Source organism: Macaca nemestrina, chromosome 1, assembly GCF_043159975.1.
Source record: "Macaca nemestrina isolate mMacNem1 chromosome 1, mMacNem.hap1, whole genome shotgun sequence".
NCBI classification, from domain to species: domain Eukaryota; kingdom Metazoa; phylum Chordata; class Mammalia; order Primates; family Cercopithecidae; genus Macaca; species Macaca nemestrina.
The window spans coordinates 138,510,011-138,533,075 of record NC_092125.1 but is presented as its reverse complement, the minus strand read 5'-3'; the positions used below and the strand labels follow the sequence as shown (position 1 = coordinate 138,533,075).

The 23,065-nt window shown below is 41.4% G+C and overlaps 1 long non-coding RNA gene across 2 annotated transcripts in view; it reads right to left on the bottom strand.

Moving 5' to 3' along the window:
- Nucleotides 1-23,065, bottom strand: part of LOC105485421 (uncharacterized) — a 158,824-nt gene that overhangs the window by 95,103 nt on the left and 40,656 nt on the right. The window contains exon 2 of one of the 2 annotated variants that reach the window (XR_989554.2): nucleotides 11,625-11,713. The exons of the other annotated variant lie outside the window; for it this stretch is intronic. This is a non-coding gene — a long non-coding RNA (uncharacterized lncRNA). The remainder of the gene's footprint in view (nucleotides 1-11,624; nucleotides 11,714-23,065) is intronic. 2 annotated transcript variants of the gene reach the window in all.

Below are 23,065 nucleotides of genomic sequence, written 5' to 3'. Positions count from 1 at the left end.
ACGGAATCAACACTATGTAATAAATAAGGTGTCTTTAAACAGGAACATATACAAGGTCATGTAGTGATAAGTTAACAAAAATGTGACCAGAGGCTGGCAGGAATCTAACTCTGTATTTCCCCAAGAGGAATAGTTCAGTATCCATTAACTCAATATTCACAGCAACTTTCTAGAAGGTAACTACCAGGAATAACAAGAATTGACAATTTCCTCAAACTTATAGCTACCCTTTTAAGGGCATTTTATTTACATAGTATCTCTTTGTTGCTAATTTTTATTTATCCTCATTTATTGAGTACATATTTTGTGAGGGGTACCAAGATAGTACCTTAGCAGGTCCAGAAGTGACCAAAGCTAACAGCTCTGCCCTGCCCATCAAGAGATGGAGTCTATTTCCTTCTCCTTGAATTTTGGCAGAAATTTATAACTGCCTTGATGAATAGAATGTGGCTGAACTAAAGAAGGCTTTCAAGGCTGGGTTGTAAACATTGACACAGCTTCTGTCTGGCTCCCTGTCTTTCTGGGGCCACTCACCCTTGGAATCTTGGACCCCTGGATCGCAATCTCTGTGTTGTGAAGAAGCCAGGCAGCCCCAGAAAGGTCATAGCTAGTAGGTGCTCCCAGTAGGGGCTGACTGACACCTCATACAGGCGGGTGCCCCTCTGGGACAAAGCTTCCAGAGGAAGGATCAGGCAGCAATATTTGCTGTGCTGCAATACTTGCTGTTCTGCAGCCTCCACTGGTGATACCCAGGCAAACAGCGTCTGGAGTGGACCTCCAGCAAACTCCTCAAACCTGCAGCTGAGGGACCTGACTCTTAGAAGGAAAACTAACAAACAGAAAGGAATAGTATCAACATCAACAAAAAGGACATCCACACCAAAAAGTCACCAGCATCAAAGACCAAAGGTAGATAAAACTACAAAGGTGGGGAGAAACCAGAGCAGAAAAGCTGAAAATTCTAAACATCAGGGTGCCTCTTCTCCTCCAAAGGATCGCAGCTCCTCGCCAGCAACAGAACAAAGCTGGATGGAGAATGACTTTGACGAGCTGGCAGAAGTAGGCTTCGGACGATCAGTAATAACAAACTTCTCTGAGTTAAAGGAGGATGTTTGAACCCATCGCAAGGAAGTTAAACGTTGAAAAAAGACTAGACAAATGAGTAACTAGAATAAACAGTGTAGAGAAGACCTTAAATGACCTGATGGAGCTGAAAACCATGGCACAAGAACTATGTTACACATGCAGAAGCTTCAGTAGCCAATTTGATCACATGGAAGAAAGGGTATCAGTGATTGAAGATCAAGTTAATGAAATAAAGTGAGAGGATAAATTTAGAGAAAAAAGAGTAAAAACAAGCAAACAAAGCCTCCAAGAAATATGGGACTATGTGAAAAGACAAAATCTAAGTTTGATTGGTGTACCTGAAAGTGATGGGGAGAATGAAACCAAGTTGGAAAACACTCTTCAGGATATTATCCAGGAGAACTTCCCCAACCTGGCAAGGCAGGCCAATATTCAAATTCAGGAAATACAGAGAATGCCGCAAAGATACTCCTCAAGAAGAGCTACTGCAAGACACATAATTGTCAGATTCACCAAAGTTAAAATGAAAGAAAAAATGATAAGGGCAGCCAGAGAGAAAGATTGGGTTACCCACAAAGGGGAGCCCATCAGACTAACAGCAGATCTCTTGGCAGAAACTCTATAAGCCAGAAGAGAGTGGGGGCCAATATTCAACATTTTAATTTTAAAAGAAAAGAATTTTCAACCCAGAATTATATATCCAGCCAAACTAAGCTTCATAAGTGAAGGAGAAATAAAATCCTTTACAGACAAGCAAATGCTAAGAGATTTTGTCACCACCAGGCCTGCCTTACAAGAGCTCCTGAAGGAAGTACTAAACATGGAAAGGAACAACCGGTACCAGCCACTGCAAAAACATGCCTAACTGTAAAGACCATCGATGCTAGGAAGCAACTGCATCAACTAATGGGCAAAATAACCAGCTAACATCATAATGACAGGATCAAATTCACAAATAACAATATTAACCTTAAATGTAAATGGACTAAATGCTCCAATCAAAAGACACAGACTGGCAAATTGGATAAAGAGTCCAGACCCATCAGTGTGCTGTATTCAGGAGACCCACATCATGTGCAGAGACACACATAGGCTCAAAATAAAGCGATGGAGGAAGATCTACCAGGCAAATGGAAAACAAACAACAAAAAAGCAGGGGTTGCAATCCTAGTCTCTGATAAAACAGACTTTAAACCAACAAAGATCAAAAGAGACAAGGAAGGCCATTATATAACGGTAAAGGGATCAATTCAACAAGAAGAGCTAGTTATCCTAAATATATATGCACCCAATACGGGATCACCCAGATTCATAAAGCAAGTCCTTAGAGACCTACAAAGAGACTTAGACTCCCACATCATAATAATGGGAGACTTTAACACCCCACTGTCAATATTAGACAGATCAATGAGACAGAAAATTGACAAGGATATCCAATACTTGAACTCAGCTCTGCACCAAGTGGACCTAATAGACATCTACAGAACCCTCCACCCCAAGTCAACAAAATATACATTCTTCTCAGCATCACATTGTGCTTATTCCAAAACTGACCACATAGTTGGAAGTAAAGCACTCCTCAGCCAATGTAAAAGAACAGAATCACAACAAACTATCTCTGAGACAACAGTGCAATCAAATTAGAACTCAGGATTAAGAAACTCACTCAAAACTGCTCAACTACATGGAAACTGAACAACCTGCTCCTGAATGAATACTGGGTAAATAACAAAATGAAGGCAGAAATAAAGATGTTCTTCAAAACCAATGAGAACAAAGACACAACATACCAGAAATTCTGGTACACATTAAAGGAATGTGTAGAGGGAAATTTATAGCACTAAATGCCCACAAGAGAAAGCAGGCAAGATCTAAAATTGACACCCTAACATCACAACTAAAGGAACTAGAAAAGTTACAGCAAACACATTCAAAAGCTAGCAGAAGGCAAGAAATAACTAAGCTCAAAGCAGAACTGAAGGAGACAGAAACACAAAAAACCCTTCAAAAAAATCAATGAATCCAGGAGCTGGTTTTTTGAAAAGATCAACAAAATTGATAGACTGCTAGCAAGACTAATGAAGAAGAAAAGAGAGAAGAATCAAATGGATGAAATAAAAAATGATAAAGGGGATATCACCACCAATCCCACAGAAATACAAACTGCCATCAGAGAATACTATAAACACCTCTACGTGAATAAACTAGAAAATCGAAAGAAATGGATAAATTCCTGGACACATATACCCTCCCAAGATTAAATCAGGAAGTTGAATCTCTGAATAGACCAATAACAGGCTCTGAAATTGAGGCAATAATTAATAGTCTACCAACCAAAAAAAGTCCAGAACCAGACAGATTTACAGCCAAATTCTACCAGAGGTACAAAGAAGAGCTGGTACCATTCCTTTTGAAACTATTCCAATCAATAGAAAAAGAGGGAATCCTCCCTAACTTGTTTTATGAGGCCAGCATCATCCTGGCAGGGACACAACAAAAAAAGAGGATTTTAGGCCAATATCCCTGATGAATATCGATGCGAAAATCCTCAGTAAAATATTGGCAAATCAATTCCAGCACATCAAAAAGCTTATCCACCACGATCAAGTTGGCTTCATCCCTGGGATGCAAGGCTAGTTCAACATATGCAAATCAATAAACGTAATCCATCATATAAACAGAACCAATGACAAAAACCACATGATAATCTCCATAGATGCAGAAAAGACCTTCTACAAAATTCATCAGTACTTCATGCTAAAAACTCTCAATAAACTCGGTATTGATGGAATGTATCTCAAAATCATAAGAGCTATTTATGACAAACCCACAGCCAATATCATACTGATTGGGCAAAAACTGGAAGCATTCCCTTTGAAAACTGGCACAAGACAGGAATGCCCTCTCTCACCACTCCTATTCAACATAGTGTTGGAAGTTCTGGCCAGGGGAATCAGGCAGGAGAAAGAAATAAAGGGTATTCAATTAGGAAAGAAGAAGTCAAACTGTCCATGTTTGCAGATGACATGATTGTATATTTAGAAAACCCCATCGTCTCAGCCCAAAATCTCCTTAAGCTGATAAGCAACTTCAGCAAAGTCTCGGAATACAAAATCAATGTGCAAAAATCACAAGCATTCCTATACATCAATAATAGACAGAGAGCCAAATCATGAGTGAACTTCCATTCACAATTGCTACAAAGAGAATGAAATACCTAGGAATCCAACTTACAAGGGATGTGAAGGACCTCTTCAAGGAGAACTACAAACCACTGCTCAACAAAATAAGAGGACACAAGCAAATGGAAGAATATTCCATGCTCATGGATAGGAAGAATCAATATCAGGAAAATGGCCATACTGCTCAAGATAATTTATAGATTCAATGCCATCCCCATCAAGCTACCAAGGACTTTCTTCACAGAATTGGAAAAAACTACTTTAAAGTTCATATGAAACCAAAAAATAGCCTGCATTGCCAAGACAACCCTAAGCAAAAAGAACAAAGCTGGAGACATCACGCTACCTGACTTCAAACTACACTATAAGGCTACAGTAACCAGAACAGCATGGTACTGGTACCAAAACAGAGATACAGACCAATGGAACAGAATAGAGCCCTCAGAAATAACACCACACATCTAAAATCATCTGATCTTTGACAAACCTGACAAAAACAAGAAATGGGGAAAGGATTCCCTATTTAATAAATGCTGGGAAAACTGGCTAGCCATATGTAGAGAGCTGAAACTGGATTCCTTCCTTACACTTTATACAAAAATTAATTCAAGATGGATTAAAGACTTAAATGTTAGATCTAAAACCATAAAAACCCTAGAAGAAAACCTAAGCAATACCATTCAGGACATAGGCACGGGCAAGGACTTCATGACTAAAACACCAAAAACAAAGGCAACAAAAGCCAAAATAGACAAATGGGATCTAATCAAACTAAAGAGTTTCTGCACAGCAAAAGAAATTACCATCAGAGTGAACAGGAAACCTACAGAATGGGAGAAAATTTTTACAATCTACCCATCTGACAAAGGGCTAATTTCCAGAATCTACAAAGAACTTAAACAAATTTACAAGAAAAAGCCCCATCAAAATTGGGCAAAGGATATGAACTGACACTTCTCAAAAGAAGACATTTTTGCAGCCAACAGACACATGAAGAAATGCTCATCATCACTGGTCATCAGAGATATGCAAATCAAAACCACAATGAGATACCATTCCACACGAGTTAGAACGGCGATCATTAAAAAGTCAGGAAACAACAGATGCTAGAGAGGATGTGGAGAAATAGGAACGCTTTTACACTATTGGTGGGAGTGTAAACTAGTTCAACCATTGTGGAAGACAGTGTGGCGATTCCTCAAGGATCTAGAACTAGAAATACCATTTGACCCAGCGATCCCACTACTTTGTATATACCCAAAGGACCATAAATCATGCTACTCTAAAGACACATGCACACGTATGCTTTTTGTTTCACTATTCACAATAGCAAAAACTTGGAACCAACCCAGATGTCCATCAGTGATAGACTGGATAAAGAAAATGTGGCACATATACACCATAGAATACTATGCAGCCATAGAAAAGGATAAGTTCATGTCCTTTGCAGGGACATGGATGAAGCTGGAAACCATCATTCTGAGCAAACTATCACAAGGACAGAAAACCAAACACCACATGTTCTCACTCATAGATGGGAATTGAACAATGAGATCACTTGGACACTGGTGGGGAACATCAGACACCAGGGTCTGTCATGGGGTGGAGGGTAGGGGGAGGGATAGCGTTAGGAGAAGTACCTAATGTAAATGACGAGTTAATGGGTGCAGCAAACCAACATGGCACATGTATACATATGTAACAAACCTGCACATTGTGCACATGTACCCTAGAACTTAAAGTATAACTAAAAAAAAGAAAAAAAAAGTAAGTCAGATTATATAATCCTCTAATCAAAAGCTCAACAGCTTCCCATTTCACTATACAATTTGCTCCCACCCCCAAAACCTCTGTCCTCACTTCCTACTATCCTCTCTCTTAGGTCCCACTGGAAGTGTTCCTAATACACACTGGGTCTCCTTTAAGTCCTTACTCAAATGTCACCTTGTGCATGAGGACCTCCCTAATCACACTGTCACCCTTTCCTGCTTTACCTTCCTCCATAGCACTCCTCACCACTCAACGTCATCTTAATTATTTATCTGGTTTGTTTCTTGCCACTCCATACCACCACCTCCCTCACACACAGACAGTCCCACAGAACACATAGTCGATTGTTAGCTCCATGAGGATAGGGATCTCTGCCGGTTTTAATCACTGTTGCATTCTTACTGTCTTAAGCAGTACCTGGTTGGCACACAGTTCATTTATAAAGATTTGTTGAATACATGAATGATGATAAATGCTTTCATTGAAGTCATATCATCTAGGGAGCCATGGGAGAATTTGAATCCAGGTCTTTGCTCTAGCTTTTCTACCAAGTAATATCCATTAAAATAGTTTCAGCTACAATAATAGAATACCCAAATAAAACAATGAAGATAAAGTACTATCTCACAAAACAAGATATTCTGAGGTAGATGTTTTCATGGTTGATTATTTCAGTAGCCCAGTGATGGTATCAAGGCCCTAGGTGGGTTTTGTTTTTGTTTTTGTTTTCTTAGCTTTTCTCACTGCCATCCTTACTTACTGTAGCATCTTGTATTTCTCAAAAATTGCCACATCTAAATATTTATCTCATAGCACATACTCTTCACAAAATGTGACTGGCAACTGACACTCCTCCCATTAAGGGAAGGGTCTGTGTTCTCTCTTCTCAAATCTAGGCAGGGGATTGTGACTGTCATAATCAATGGAGTGGGGCAGAAGTGATGCTATGTAACTTTTGAGGGTAGATCACAGAAAGGATACAGCTTCTACCTGGCTCTCTGTTTTCAGATGCCTGCCTCTGGAACTCAACCACCATGTTGTGAGGAAATCCAGGACACATGAAGGAGTCAACATAGAGAAAAACTAAGGCCTCCCTCCAGCAGGGAGCATTGGCTTGTCAACCATGGAGTGAGCTATCTTGGAAGTGAGTCCTTCAGCCCCAGTCAAGCCTTCAGATAGTTACAGCTCCAGCCAACATGTAATTGTAACTTCATGAGAAATCTCCAAGCCAGAACTGCTCTCAAATTCCCGACTCACAGAAACCATGGGAGATTATTATTATTGTTGTTTTAAGCCACTACATTTTGGAGTAATTTGTCAGAGAGCGTTGGATAAATAACATACTTTGCGTGTTGTCCTTGGGTTTATCCCTTCACAGTTAAAGCATGGCTTTTTAAGCTCCTGATAGCACATTATCATTTCAGGTAAATACGACAATATTTTGGATACAGAATTCAATTAATCTGCAGAGTTGGCATCAAGACACTAGTATCTTCTGAATCCAAATCTTGATCCAGGATTGCATCACTAAGAGCTACAGGACTGGCTAGATGTTTATACTATTTTTAAGCAAGAGCAGGAAGCTGCTCTAAAATATTGTAGACAATTCACTTATCTTTACCACTAGTAAGTTCATGAATGAAATTCTGTTTGGAGCATCCATTATGCTAAGAAGCCATGGATTTCATCAATGGAAACCTATTTCTAACATTAAATATGCCAGCTAGCAAAGCATCTACTGTTGATCATAGATAAAGGTCATGGGAGCTCTTGTAGTAGCTGCTTCTGGACTACAGGCTTCCTAATTAGAATGCTGGCTCTCCACCCTAGGGTGCAAATTCCCAATTTGGGCAAATGACTGTACCTAGGGTATAATGTAACCCATAATACACACATGAGATCATTATGCTTGTGATTAAGTGTATTTAATTACAGACAGTATTATACCCAACCTGGCTTTCTTACATTTAGTTCATTCTCACCTCCCCTTTCAAGCACTCTGTCAATCTCACTATTAATTTTCTCTCACTTCTGAGGAGCCCCATCCAGTCAAACACAGGAATGGGTTTCCTTTCTGATATTCCTGTCAGTATGAGTTCCAGAGACCCTGTTTTGGCTCCTATGTCAGCTCAGTTCTTGCCTATTTCCCAAGGAAGGTAGTAATCCTCGTAGACAGTTCAGTTCAATCCTACATTAAAGAAGGTTCAAGCCTATATTAAAGAAGGACATAAACTGTATTTATTTAACTGTCTCATAATTTGCAATTAGAGTCAGTAACTCTCATAATGGCTGAGGCTGCTTGGAGCCTGCTGGATTAAGACCAGGATCATACTGTTTTTTAATGGCTGCCTTTTGGGTTTTACAAGAAAGATAGTGAAAAGATAATGAATACATTACATTCCCATCAAATATCCATGTTTTCCTCAGTCTCCATCTGGGGATACATAGGAAATGCCCTATTCTCTCAGTGGCAGACAGATCAACCAAGGTTTATCAAGCCATATGTATACATGGGCATTTACTAAGGAAGGTGGAGATGCCAATAAAGCAGGGGCTATGAAGGGTAACCCAGGAGAAAGCCTGGATTCCAGGCCACTGCTGCCAATGCTGTGATCCTAAACATGCTCCTTAATCTTTCTTGACCCCTACATTTCCTTGTCTATAAAACAAAAGGTCATGAGATCCTTCCTAGCTGGAGAGGCTGTTTCTGGTTACCCAGAGCTGTCACTTCTAGGCAAACCTGGTATTGCTGCCCTCTTTGTTTTTTCCATTTTTTATTTCCCTCCTCCCTCCTTTTTTTCCACATAGAGTACCTACTATGATCTCAGAACAGTCCCTGCCCTCAAGCACTTCCCCACCTAGTAGAGGACATAGCAATGATAATTATTATAATCATTATTATTTTAATGAGGATGAACACTAAAATGCTAGCTGCCAATATTTACTGGGCTCCCACTATACACCAGGTATTACGCTAAGTGCTTTTCATGCATCAGCTCATTTAATTTAATTCTTGTAATGTCCCTAAGAGGGATGAACTGTTATTCTCCCAGTTTGTGTTACAGAGAAGTCAAGTGATGCGCCTCAAAGCCCGTAGCTCTTGCCTGACGATTTTTGAACAATAAAAAATCACAGTGCAACATGACAAGTGCTACCATACTGGTATGCACAAAAAGCAGTGAGCAGCTACCAAGAAGGAGAAAAAAAGATCCCTGCCTACATGAATCTGGAAAGACTCTTTAAAGAGGTATCATTGAAGAATAAGAGGAAACTTTACCTGATGAAGAATCTGATTGCAAGATTAAATTAACCCGTAACTTAGAAAGTTATGAAGAAATAATAAGTGTCACTGTTATCTAATAATATTACGATAAAGGAAATGACTTGGGTTTTCATCTGGCTATATGTTAATGTAGATGATGCACTTTTTTTCGCCACATGCACACATACAAAGATACCCACTTCATGGTTTCAATTATTGCTCCATTTCCTCCTTCACGCTAAGTGATTCTGCCTATTTGTTGAAAGGGTACAAGAGTTCTCTCTTAGTCTTCCTCCTGCCCTTCCCCAATTTTCCAGTCTGTGTGTTTGTTAATCATGTGATGATTTTCCAGGACAAGAACTTGAGCATACTTTACTTAAGATATGTCATAGAACAAATCAGGGAAAACCCCTTCACTTTCCAGGAACATTAGCAGCTACATGAAGGCCTTAGAGAACCATTCCCTCATTTAATTTCTGGCTTTGACTTATACCCAGTCACATATTTCAGAGTTTAAAAGTGTGGAAATGTGGTGTTTTTCTGCTGAATATTCATGTCTTCTTTAGATAATAGGAACTCAGTTTTTCTTGGGGAACCACATTTCCCCCAGTCTCAGTCCAAGGGCTTGAGAGTAGTTACCCACCCCAGACCTGGCCAATCAAGGTAATAGCCATGATCCATTCTGGGCTGCAAAGCATCAGCCTTGGAACTTTCCTTGGTCCTCTTTCATAGCAAATCTAGTGAGATATGAGCTTGGTACTACAGGTGCCCATCATTGCCACAGTTGAGTAGAGCCTACTGAAAATGAGGCTAACACCAGCAGCCTCGGGTGTGGGCAGAGAGAAAGCAATGAAAGGCATTAACAAGCCTGAGCAGAAACATGCTGTATTAGCCTCGTTCACTGCCAGAGGGGCCCCTGATGCAGACACAGTGACACAGAGTCTACTGATACTGCCCTTATTCAAGAGGTCAGTGCTGTCCTTCACCCCTACCTCATTCCCCACACCCTGGCTAGAATCTCCTAACTCCTCCAACAACTTAAAATCACTCTCCCACCTTTGTGTTAGATTTCTGTTTCCAACTCTGTCCCTGTCCCCTCCCAAGACCCACCAGCCTCACGGCAGAGACACCTCTTCATGCCCCAGCAAGTACATCTGTGTGGTCAGTCAGGAACCCTCTCAAGACCAATAGCAGCCCTTCCATCACCAGGTGACCCTATCTTATGACCAGAGAGGCTTAGACTTTCCACCTTCCCTTGAGGCCCCATGGTCTTCATGCCAATGAATAAGGTGCCAGGCTACTTCCTGGATATCCATGGCCTCGACACCGATGCTATCTGAGACTGCTGGCTGCTTACACCAACCCCAATCTGCAGAAAAGCAGGTTGGGATGTCTGAATGAGTCTACATGGAGGATATTCCTTCAAATGTGCATCAGCGTGCGTGAGGCTGTTTGTTCTGTAAGATAGCCCAGCCATATCCCAGAGCTGATTAAACAACAATTATACCACAAATATTATGCCCAACATTATGATCTTCTGGGGTAATACCCTGATTGTCTCTGAACCTCACTGAACATCATGGTTGCTGGTGACCCACTGTGATGTTTCTGGGCCACATTCTATGTAGCTAAATTGTTTGAGATATTAACATACCTGGAAGGACCTTTCCCCAGTCCATTAAAAATCCTCTAGTCTTTTTAGGCCACTTAAGGAAAGGTCATAGCTAGCATGGTATGGTCCACAGACTTCAAGTCTACATTCCTGACACGACACCACCCTTCCTGGTAGGAACCAGCCACAAGAACAAAGGCCACTCAGGTTTCCTAGCAATGTCTTATTTTGGACACATTCCAAGACAGCCACAGTCAAACCAAAGTTTCAGGCAGGTCTCAACTAAGACTGGTTTGTATTTTCAAAGTCACTTATAGGCCAAGTCCTGGGACCCAGAATGTATTTTCCCATGGAAACAGTGACATAGACTGTAACAAAGGCATCAGGCCAAGCCACAAGTGCCTACAGCAGTCATGGTGCCAAGAGCATTATTTCAATAACTCCCAATCACTTTATATAACATTGCTTCCATAGGAAAGCTCCAATTGAGTTTCAAGCTCCAATGCAGGATTCTAGGAACACATTTCTCAGACCCCACATTCATCTTGGCAGCATGAGAGAATTACCTCTTTTGATCAAACATTCATTCATTCCCACAAACACTTATGGAAACTCTATTTTGCATGAGTCACTGCTCTAGGTGCTGGGGATACAGCAGTGAACAAAAGCCACCCACAAAGTTCTGAAGTGGAAACACAAAGTGATCTGATACCATATTGGCCAGGACAATGAAGGGAGGGTCATCTTACTGTTTCTTCCACAATGGCCAGTGAGTTCCACAGGTGAATTCCCATTTTCACCCTAGAATACAGAAATGCAGACTCTTGGTTTCCTAGCTTAACAATGATAAATCTAGTCTTCACTTTGCATTCTATTTTTCAAATTTAGCTGTTGACACTCAAATTGATTAGAAGAAAATCATCAAGATAAGACATATTCTCTCTTCTTCCATGTGGCAAAAAGGACCCTGGGGGACACAATGAGTCTTAATTGAGCTTGCTTCCTTGGAAATTCTGAAGGGTTTGGGGGAAGGAGGGTGATGCCCCCATGCCAATGGAACCACTAGACCAGGGGATTTCCAGTCAATACAGATGGCAAGAAAGGAGCTGCATTCTTCTGCTTCCCAGCTGCTTTTGGAGACTCTTCTAGGTAAGTTAATCTGGAATCTGTTTGCCTCTCTAACATTTGCTTACTTCCTTGACACACTGAGAATTCTGCTGCCAGATTGACTATAAAATGGAGTTTGCACATTTCACTCTTTACTACCTCTCATGTATTCACCCTGAGCACTTAAAGAGTTCCCAAATTTAAAGGAATGTTTGCTAATTTTCAAGTACTTATTGTCCCTTATAAAGTGATCTTCTACCATGTTTTTTCCCCGCTTCTTGGACCATGTTTAATGGTTTTTTGTGATTGAAGCAATGGGGAACAACTCTTCCTTACAGAGAAGAAATCAAACTCCAAGAGTAGTAAATCTTCATGCCACTTATTCCTTCTCCTTTTCCTTCTTAATAGGTTTATTTATCTGGATTAAAACTCACATTAAGCTTTTTTTGGAGGGTATTTGCAAAAGGCCCACAACAATAACCGGTGACTTTCCAATGGCATCATTAGATTATGAGTTTCCTTGGAACAGGGAGTATCTTCAGTTCTGCTGAGGAGTGCAGGATGAAAGTTAGACAAAAAATAATGATAATACACCTAACAGTTATGCAGATATTGCTCAAAAACTGGCTTTTACCAGCAGGGTGGTACATTTCTCTATTGACCTAATATCAGAAAAAGCAAAGCAGTCCTTTAAAGACACAGACAAAATGTTTCTGGAATACATCTGTTTAAGATCATGGGAGAGGATAATTATATTTGTTGTATTTGGAAATAATAAATTCGACCTATGTATATATAGAGTATTTAAAAACTCTTTCTCGATAACTTTTATTCCCATGGAGAGTGATTTTCTCAAATCCACTGAAATAAGTTCAGATACTCAATGTTTGTAAATAGCATTCCTCTGATCTCCTACAGAGCAAGTGGCACTGTATTCCAACTCCAGGGCCAGAAACTTGAGACCACGTGCCAGTCCATGGCACCAGAGTCCGGTCTGTCCCCATCTCTGTGGCCGCTGGTGCAAACATCAAGAGGAGAAGTGGAGGTGGATGGGCCTCCTCTGCTTTTTTACCCTCTCATGGGGATAGGATGTAAAAGTGGGACCAGAAGAAGACAGAAATAAACAAATGTTCTCTTTAGGAGTCTGAACATGGAGAACAGAGGCCCAGCACCTGCCAGAAGACAGCAGTTTCTGGCAGACATCCAGGAAAGCCCTCTTGTTGTGTCTTCAAAGGCAAAGTGTCACCTTTTCTGGTCTGCAGGACTCATAATCAATTTGACTCCACACTTTGCCACTTTCTAGCTGTGCGACTTTGGAAAAGCAACTGAGCCCCACTCTTTTCATTTATAAAATTCAGAATAATATACATTTTACCAGTTAGGGCCAAGGATTGAATGAATTAACATTTGTACAGCATAATAGAGGCACCACCTATGTGGCACATAGTAAACATGCCAGAAAGAATAGCTAGTATTGGGTTTTCCTTACATGAAATTACAAAGCCTATACTTTATTCCCTAGGTTGGAGAAGATGCCTTTCCATTAAAGACTAAGAGATACAGAAATTCAGCAAGTTATTGGCTATGCTTTGTACATAGCGTGATGGTTAGCAAGAGAATTCTAGCCTCTATTCAAAGTGGTGTGCTAGACTCTGAAAACAAGCTTGGCTAGTTCTTTCTGTTCAAGAATGAATGACATCACTACATCAGTCCTTGAAAACCAAATGAGAGAGTCATGGAGGGTGCTAAGCAGAGTTTCCCTACACATTTCTAGTGCATTTCCCGCAAGCTGACATTGCAACCCCAAGCAAATAAAAAGTTAGGCAACACTTTCCTCAAGTACCTTCTACGGAAAGAACACTGTGCTCTGGTTACAAAGCCATGAATGGTTGGGAAAACGGATGCAGTAAATCATCCAAGGCCAGGCCGGGCACAGTGGCTCATGCCTGTAAGAGCAGCACTTTGTGAGGCCAACATGGGTTGATCACCTGAGGTCAGGAGTACGAGAGCAGGCTGGCCAACATGGCAAAACCCTGCCTCTACTAAAAGTACAAAAATTAGCCAGGTGTGGTGGTGCATATCTGTAGGCCCAGCTATTCAGGAAGCTGAGGCAGGAGAATTGCTTGAACCCTGGAGGCAGAGGTTGCAGTGAGTTGAGATTGCACCATTGCACTCCAGCCTGGGAGACAGAGCGAGACTCGAAAAACATAAAAAATAAATTCTAAAAAAAAAGAACACCCAGGGCTAGATGTAAAGATGGAGCCAGTGTGGATTGAGCCCTGAGCTGGGCATCAGAGAGCCTGGGTCCTTGGCTCATCCCCTCCCCTTAATAGCTGCATGATCTCAAGTATGGCAATCAATGTCCCTAGGCCTGTGTCCTCAAGCATATAATGCAGGGAGTGAATCTGAAGGTTCTTTCTAATTTGTGGTCTCGGTTAAGAAGAAAAAAGGAAACGTGAAAAGATGAGATAAAATAACAGAGTAATACTCACTGCATCATAAATCCTGAGGTGGCTAGGCTGGACCAAAGCGGTCATCAGGTAGAAAGTTTAAGTGTCTACATTTCCCAATTAGGTTTGTTTAAATGATTTAAATCCTTGAACTACACACTTTCCTAAGCTGATAGGAAGGAACTAGTACTGAGTACATTCGTTCACTGGGGCATAAATCTGAGCTGCTGGTGAAGGTTGGAAACTCTGGCATGTGAACCTATCAGAAGCCTTCGTAAGGAAATAGCCACCAATGAGTTCGTTGTGACAAAGGGCTGCAAAACCCTGAGACAGCCTGAGTTAGGAAGGAGGCTTTACCTCCCAGGAGAAAGCAAAATGATCTCATGGAAACCCAGGACTTACTGATAATCACCTGTAAATGAAGCTCTGCCTACACATCACTTTGCAAGGAGAATCAATGTCAACATAAGCAGACCTGCCTTGAGGGAAAACAAGGCAGGCTGCTGTGCTGAGGAACAGGCTAAACTGGGGTGTGCCTCTCCATGCCTGCTGCCCAGTAGTCCACCCTAAGGATAAACCAGCCCCAACTCGCTAAGACCTTATTCCTCCACAGCCAGCTGGGGGCAAATGTGCACCCAACCAGACTTTTCTATGGAGGTTTCAGACACCAATATCTGTAGGAGGCCGGCAACCTGCTCATTTCAACCCCTTTCAATTAGAGATTCTGGGTGACCCCAAAGTTCAGCCTATTTACCTCTCCCAGATCATGGGCACCCACGCCTGTTCCCACCTCTGTTGGCAGGGCCTTGGCAAGAGGTCTTTCCATTTCCAAAAAATGGAAAGACCCTGAAGTGAATCATAAGTTACAGTGCTCTCTTGGGATCCCTGTTACAGGAAGTAGCGGGAAACAGGATGCCTTCTCATCCCCACACTGGTGTCAGCTGTCAGGAGTGTGGTTTCTCAGAAACATACTGGGTGACAGCCTTTGCAGATACTCTAAGGTGAGAAAGCTCCCAAATGGGCACAGAAAGCCCATTCCCACCTGGAACAGAAGTCACCTAACCATTGCTCTGATTAGGAAGAAATAGTAATCATTAAACCATACACACCGTGAGAAAACATGCAGAGATGGATCCTACACATGCTGGGAGTTCTCACGCCCTGCAGGCTTTCATCATCCTGACCTTTCCAACGAGAACGTCGTCTTTTGCTGGCTAATTTGTGACTGCCCTTCAAGATTCACTGGAGATCGGACGGCATCTCCCTGAGCACCTGGACTGCCTCCCATGGCCCATGCACCCCCTGCTCTTGTTACCACACAGAGCAGTGTCTGAGTGGGCCCCAAGTGCCTGATTCAGTGTGTGGCAACAAAAGAGCTCAACAAAGTATTTCAGACAAATCATCAATAATCAAACGAACAATTTTATTGGATATTGTCCAAAGTAACATCCTGCTTCTAATTCATGGAAAAGAGCACAAATTGGCCATGGCATGAGAGAGCACCTTGAAGAGTGCTCCCAGTCCACAGCAGTTTGAAGCCTCTACGGGAAGAACCGCATTTTCTGAGCAATGGCGTTTCCCAACTTAGAGAGAACTGGTCCTTGAGAGAGGATAGATTGTTATTCCCATTAGATTCATTAGGTAACGGAGGCAGCAAAGTTCATGGCCAAGTGTCATGATGGTGCAGAATTGCTATGATAGGGCCAGCTTTTCATTCCCCAAACTTGCACTTGTTTGGCAGGTGCCTCCAGTCTGCCAGGCACTTTGCTAGGCATGCAGGTGGTGAACAAGACCGACTCAATCCCTGCTGTCATATAGTGGGTGTGCCAGGGACTGACATGAGATGATTAATAAATATATCATTAGAGGTTGTCATTAATATTACAAAGTAAAAGTACAGGACACCTACACATGGTTACATAAATGTGAAGGGCCTGATTGGCTGGCATTTATGAAGAACACACTGTATATCAGGGACTGTGCTATGCTCAGACCTGAGGCAGTTTACCATGGCCCTCACATTGAGCAGGGAGCAGAGGATTGAGGTGTTCCCATGGGGAGGTCCTATGGCTTTCATGCAGCCCCTGTCTCCTCCTTATCAAAAGTGGAGTAACACTTTGCCTACTTGCTTCTAATCTTAATCTGAAGATCAACGATCAACCACTTTCTCTTTTCAAAATACCGGGTAAAATTAACATTGAAAGCTTTTTTTTTTCCTGTAAAAAGCTTTTACAGAAATGAGCAGAGTTGATTTGAATTAAGCTGGACCTAATGCTGTCTCCATACATATCTTAAGTTTGGCCTAATGGTTTCTCCATACATAGTGAGCTGTAACCTAACTTGATGTGTAATCAGACTGTAACTTACTCTTGTAACAAGTGGCCCAATCTCAGCCAATCACAGCAGCTGAACCTAGGTCAACCACAGACAACCCACGTTCAAACCAAGTTCAAATAAGCCAAACTCCAGCTTTAACCATAGGGCTAGCACTGTCCCTCACTTTCCCCTTCTTCCACTTTCTATATTTGACTTCCCTTTTTCTGTCTGTAAATGTCCAGCTGTGTGGCAGCCCCTGGAGCCTCACTACATCTGTCCTGGTTCTAGGGATGCCCAATTCATGAATTCTTCTTTGCTCAATTAGACTCTGCTGAATTTTATTTGTTTAAAGTTCTTTTAATAGTGGTTATTTCCTTGAGTTCAGATTTATATTCAACAATCAGAACTCATTTCTCAACAATCCCAACTCTCATTTGTCATTATATATATACACAGACACACACTATATATATACATACACGCACATACACACACACACACACACATATATATGTATGCCATTTTTTCAAAGACAGTAGCCCAGCTAAAGGGTAAAACTAATGGACTGCGATGCATGCTTTCTTTGGGAACACAGCATAGGAAGGTCACCTCTCCTTTCTCCCTCCCTCTTCCCTGAGGTCAGAGAGTTTCCTTCTCAGAGACCTGACCATGAGGTGCTGTGAGAATTACAAGGAGAATGTGATCCACATTGGGGATGCCCCAAATGTAGGCCTGGTTTTGATGCACTCACCTCCAGGTCAGGGAAAGAGTTTCCTTGTCCTCAAGCTCATGTGACAAAGATGTGGCCTAGAAGAAGGCCCTGCTGGATAGGACAGAGCCTCTCAGTCCTCTGAGGGCCCTTCCCAGGAGGTTTGTGCTCCCAAGGGCCAGGACAAGCTGGCACTGGGGTGCAGCTCTGTGGTGCACCCTGGAGCTGTGGAGCACCAGGAGGGCTGGCCTAGGGGAGCTTTTGCCAATAAAGGAGAGTTTGGTTCATGCCTTGCCTCTTTCCCCAGGTCTGACTTCTCTCCTGCACAGCCTCCCTCCTACCTGGGAATGCTCGGGACTCAGCACCAGGCTCTGCCTTCACAGGAGAGGACAATGAAGATGCAACTAATGTCTGTGTGGCACCTGATACAAGAAGCTTGAAGGGCTTTCCTCTAAAAAGGAAGCTGCACAGAAGGGGCCATCTGCAGAGCAGCAGGTGTGTGCATGGCTGTCAGGTCTGAAAAACTCACCCCTTCCCTGGAAAGGGGTAGAGCATGTAGTCATGTGATTCACAGGACCCTTTCATGTCTAGAGCAGCATTTGTTCTGCATCACCTTCCAGGAAGGTAAGGAGCCTGAGGCTCAGAGTTGGCCAAGCTGCCTGTCATGGCACAGCTAGGTGGTGACAGACTCAAGCCAATTGGGCATGTTTCTGCTACATTGCTGCCTTCCCATGACCCAGGGCCTCCTACTGTAGAAAAGGGAGAAACCAATTACTTGAGAGTGTCCTTTCCATAGCCATATGGCCTGCTTTCTCTCCCTCCCCTCCTAAATCTGAGAAACTAGTTCACTCTAAGTTGTTAATGACTGGAAAGCCCACCCTGAAGCATATTTGCAATTTACAAAAACAATGCCCTAATAAAAGGACCAGTTTTTACAGTTCTAGGGCTGTAAATGCTGGGCAAGAGATCTGCAGAAGAGGTATTTGAAGACCTCAGTGGAGGGTCTCACTCCTTCCCCACCCAGAGAGCGAGCTTTTCCATCCAGAGCAGCGTCATCACTGCTTTACCCTGTGTCTTTGGTGCAAGGCACAGTGCTTACTACATGGCAAATATTCCCTAAGATATCTGATGATAGATGAATGAAGAAGTGGATGGATGGATAGATGGATGGATGGATGGATGGATGGATGGATGGATGGATGGATGGATGGTTGGGTAGGTGGATGGGTGGGTGGATAGATGGATGGATAGATAGATGAACTATCCCCAAACAACCTTTCCCAGTAAATGAGTCATTCATTCACTTACTGCAGTTATGTCTACTAAGAACCAAGCCTGCAGCAGGCAATAAACCATGCACTAGAGATATTGCTGTGAACTAGGCGGTGTTTAGAGTCTAACAGGGTAGTTGGTCATTAAACAAATAGTGGCCAAATAGTTATTTAGTGATAGCAGGAACTAGGTGTGCTAATAAGGCTAATGGCCACAACCGTATGTTCAGCTCAAAATAGTTCCCACAGCAGTATCACAATGATATAAAAATTACATGCATAGAAACACTAAAAGGAAATCACAAAAACATGAACAGTAGGTATTTATTAAATGATATAATTACGGGTATTCTTTTTACTATTACCATTTTTTAAGTTTTTTATTTAATGGATGACTATTACTTTGTAATAAAATCAATTTTTTAAAAGACTGTTTAAATGTGTGATAGATGATCTCATTTACCTTTTAGAATTATTCATATTGCAAAATCTACAGTATATTACACTTAGTGGATTTTCACTATGGCTTTCTTTTATCTCCCCACTATGTATTTCTTGAATGAAGGAATAAATGAATGAATTTTGAATTCTAATAAGACCAACATACGGAAATTTTTGTCTTAAAGTGTTGTGCTCAGATTTTCCAAACAGTGATCAAAATTGAGACCTTTGGGCTTCCTCAGAAAAGACCTATCAAAAGCTTGTTTTAGTTGTCTTAATCAGTTCTTAGTTATTTTTGCTTGTGAATATGAGTTTTGAATATAATAAATGGATTGAATTAAAGAAAATATGTTTAAACACATTCTGAAATTTATTACTTCTCTAATTTCTACTATTTAAAAAATTATGTCTCCTATTGAGAGCAACATCCTGCAGGCTTCTCAAGAAATCTCATTTGTTATCAACAAATATTTGGATCCCATCAGAACATTTGTTTTTCATTTGTAATTTTATTTCCTTTGGGGTCCTCCTGTGATCTGTTTGGTTATGACTAATAAGTTAGGAACAATTAGCTCAAATTCGTTCAATCACAGGAATTTACATTTGGAGGGGTCATTAATGGTCATTTAGTCCAGCATTTCTCCCAAGCAAGAATCCCTTCTACAGCCTTGGTTGGTAGTCTTTGTTGTCTGCTTGAACACCTCAGATGCTAGGAATCTCACTGACTCCCAGGGAAGCTGAGTTTGTTTTTTTTAAATGCTTATCTTTATGCCCATCAAAGATGAAAGTTTTATTTTGTTTACATGTACACTTCTAATCCCCAGCACAGAACTCAGCACATCAAAAATCTTCAGTAAATGTTCATGGCCTGAACAAGTGGAGGTTTGAATCCATTCATTCATTCAGTGTATTTATTGAATATCTACTATGTGGTGGGTATTTATCTGAAGCACTGGGGGTACAGCAGTGGACAGGAAAGACATGGTTCCTGACCCGGGAGGCGTTTTCACTCTAGCTGGAAAGACTACTCTACCCATATTTCCCTTTCCTACTTAAACCTTAGACATATTGTCAGTGGGCAGATGGGAACAGCCACTATTAGGACAGGCTGAGGAATAAGTAGCAGTTTCTTACACGTTCTTAGAGATTACTTGAGACCCTCCAGGGAAGACTAGACTTCCTGTCAGGCTGAACTGGTGGATGTTCAAAGTCAGTATTATTTGAATATTAAAGAAATGTAACCTTATTTTACCCTATAGCTGATGAAGCAGAACATTCAATACAAAGAGAAGATGAATCTATATTAACACATACACATATTTTCTACTCATTGATACATTTTATATATATATATATATACACACACACACACACACACATTTATTCTTATTCAAACACATACACACTCACATAAAAACGGAAAGATATTCACCAAATTTTTTAAATGATTATCTCCAAGTAGTGGGATTATAGATTTATTCTTTTAGTTTTTCTCTATTTGACACATTTTATTCAACACATATTACTTAAATAAGCAAAACAATTGTATTAAACACACACACACACACACACACACACAGAGCAGGTTCGGCTAACTGGTCACTCTGCTGATGCTCTGCTTCTGCGAATGCCTTCTCCCTCCTCTCTCCCTTTCGTCACCTTCCTTGCCCTGTAAATAATTTCAGCTCAAGCATCATCTCCACCAGAAAGCTTTCCTGATGTCCACCTTCACCAGGGACCCTATACGCCCCTTTCTTTGTTCACTCGTTGAACTAGATAGAGACATTTATGATGGTGACTTACAGCTGTACATGGCCTGCTCACCTGATTGCCAGTGCCTGCAGGCCTGGCTCTGTGCTGCTCATGCTCATCTCGAAACCCCAGCCCAGCATGGTGCCTCACCCTCAGTAGGGAATTGGGAGATAAGGGATGAATCCCTGAGCCTCTCCTAGGTCACTGATATGGCTGCTCATTGGTTTCTCCTCTGTAGCTGAGCTCACATTGCCCTCCGTACAAACCACTGATGGCTCCTTACTGTCTACTGAAAAAAAATGCAACACCTTAGGGAATCCAAGAGCCTCCACAATATGATACCAGCTCACCTTTTCAGCCTCATTTCTCTCCTTGTATCCCCTCCCGGGACTACTCATCCAGCCCTAAACAGGCCATGCCTCCCCACCTTTGCCACTGCTATTCTTTTAAACTAAAATTATTTTCCCATCTCTGCCTAAGGAGTGTCTAAAAATAATTTCTACTCATCCTTACACTAGCTTGGAAGCAACTGATGCTCTGACGTGCTCATCAAAATCTCTGTTGGGAGTATCTGCAATCTCATATGCCCTGGGGTTCCTGTCTGTCCCTACAGCCATGTAAAGTAAGCACCATGAAGGCAGGGGTCATGCCTTAATCTTAAGTTAGGAGGCACTCACTGAGGAGCTGTTGATTTAAAATGATTTGAAAAAGAAAAAGTCCATGTTCTCTTCCAAATGAGGGGCTATACAAGTTACTGTGAATGGTTTTAATACAGAAAATGAGAGAAAAGAGATTTTAAAAAATAGAGTGAAATAGGATAGGTTACCAGTCAAGCAAAGAATGAAACCATATAAGTAGAATTTGCTTTAAGATAAACATTTAGGTATTGAATATCTGAGATTTCTGTTTAATTGTTTTACGAGCACGGGATTGTAGGAGAGTCAGCGAGCACCCCCAACACCCTTAAGCAATGTGGTATCTTTGGCTAGAACTAGAAACCAAATGGACACCAGGCAGACTAACAAGATAAAAACATACTAATTGTATTAGTTTTAATGAAAGTAGGTGTCATGCCAGACCCCTATTGACTCCAACAGGAATGGCACCATGTTTGAGAGACCAAACAAGAGATCCAGAGCCAACAAACGAGACACGGGGTTTTATTAGGGAGAAATTACATATAGGAATAATCCAGTGGTGGAAGACTGAACAGGAAACTGTAACTGCTTGAAAAAAGCATGTAGTTTATATAGCACCTTCACTTAGCACCCTCCCCGCAAAAACCTCCATGTGGCAACCTTCATTTCTTAAGTCATTGCTGGCAGGTACACCTGCCGTATAGGGTCATTCTCAGGGTATGATTAAGTCAGTGCCGTCAGATGCAACTATTGTGCACATGGGATCTTCACAAGAGAGTGAAATCCAAAGAAGTGCCCAAAGCAAGATGTCTTTATACTTTTTAGACAAAGAACAATGAATTTGAGAAGAAATGACAAGGTAAAGGGGATCTGGCTAGGGGCAGTAAATTTTAAGGGAGTCATAGAAGCCATATGAGGGGACATAAAACTAGTGGATGATAGGGGTTACTTTGGTAAATATTTATTTAGGTCCACTGCAACCTTAACTTCCCAGTCTCTGGTAATAAGGACTATTTTCTTGCCCTAGTACAGGGAGGTCCCCCTCCAAGAGGAAGTTTTATGGCTTGCTGCATGCAGGGGAAGACAGGACAACTGGCCCTTTCTGAAACTACAATTTCTTCAATGTTTGTAACTCAAAATAATCAATATACCAATTTGGCATATTTTGAGATTGCACATTCTTCACTCCTTTAGAATTCAAAGTCACAGGTGTTGGCTTTGTGCTTGACATTGCCTCTGATAAGTCTGGTAATCTTCACCAAGTCATCAAACCCTTCTGAGCTTTAATATCCTCCTCCTTAACATGTATACAAGAATCAGTAGAAACAATAGCTACCACAGAGCTGTAAAGAGTTCATAAGGTGCTACAGAAATGTAAGGCATTTGTGAATGTGGTGTAATTTTTTTCAACATATAAATATTAATTGAGCATCAGTCATATGCCAGGTGCTAGGAGAAACCAGACAAAT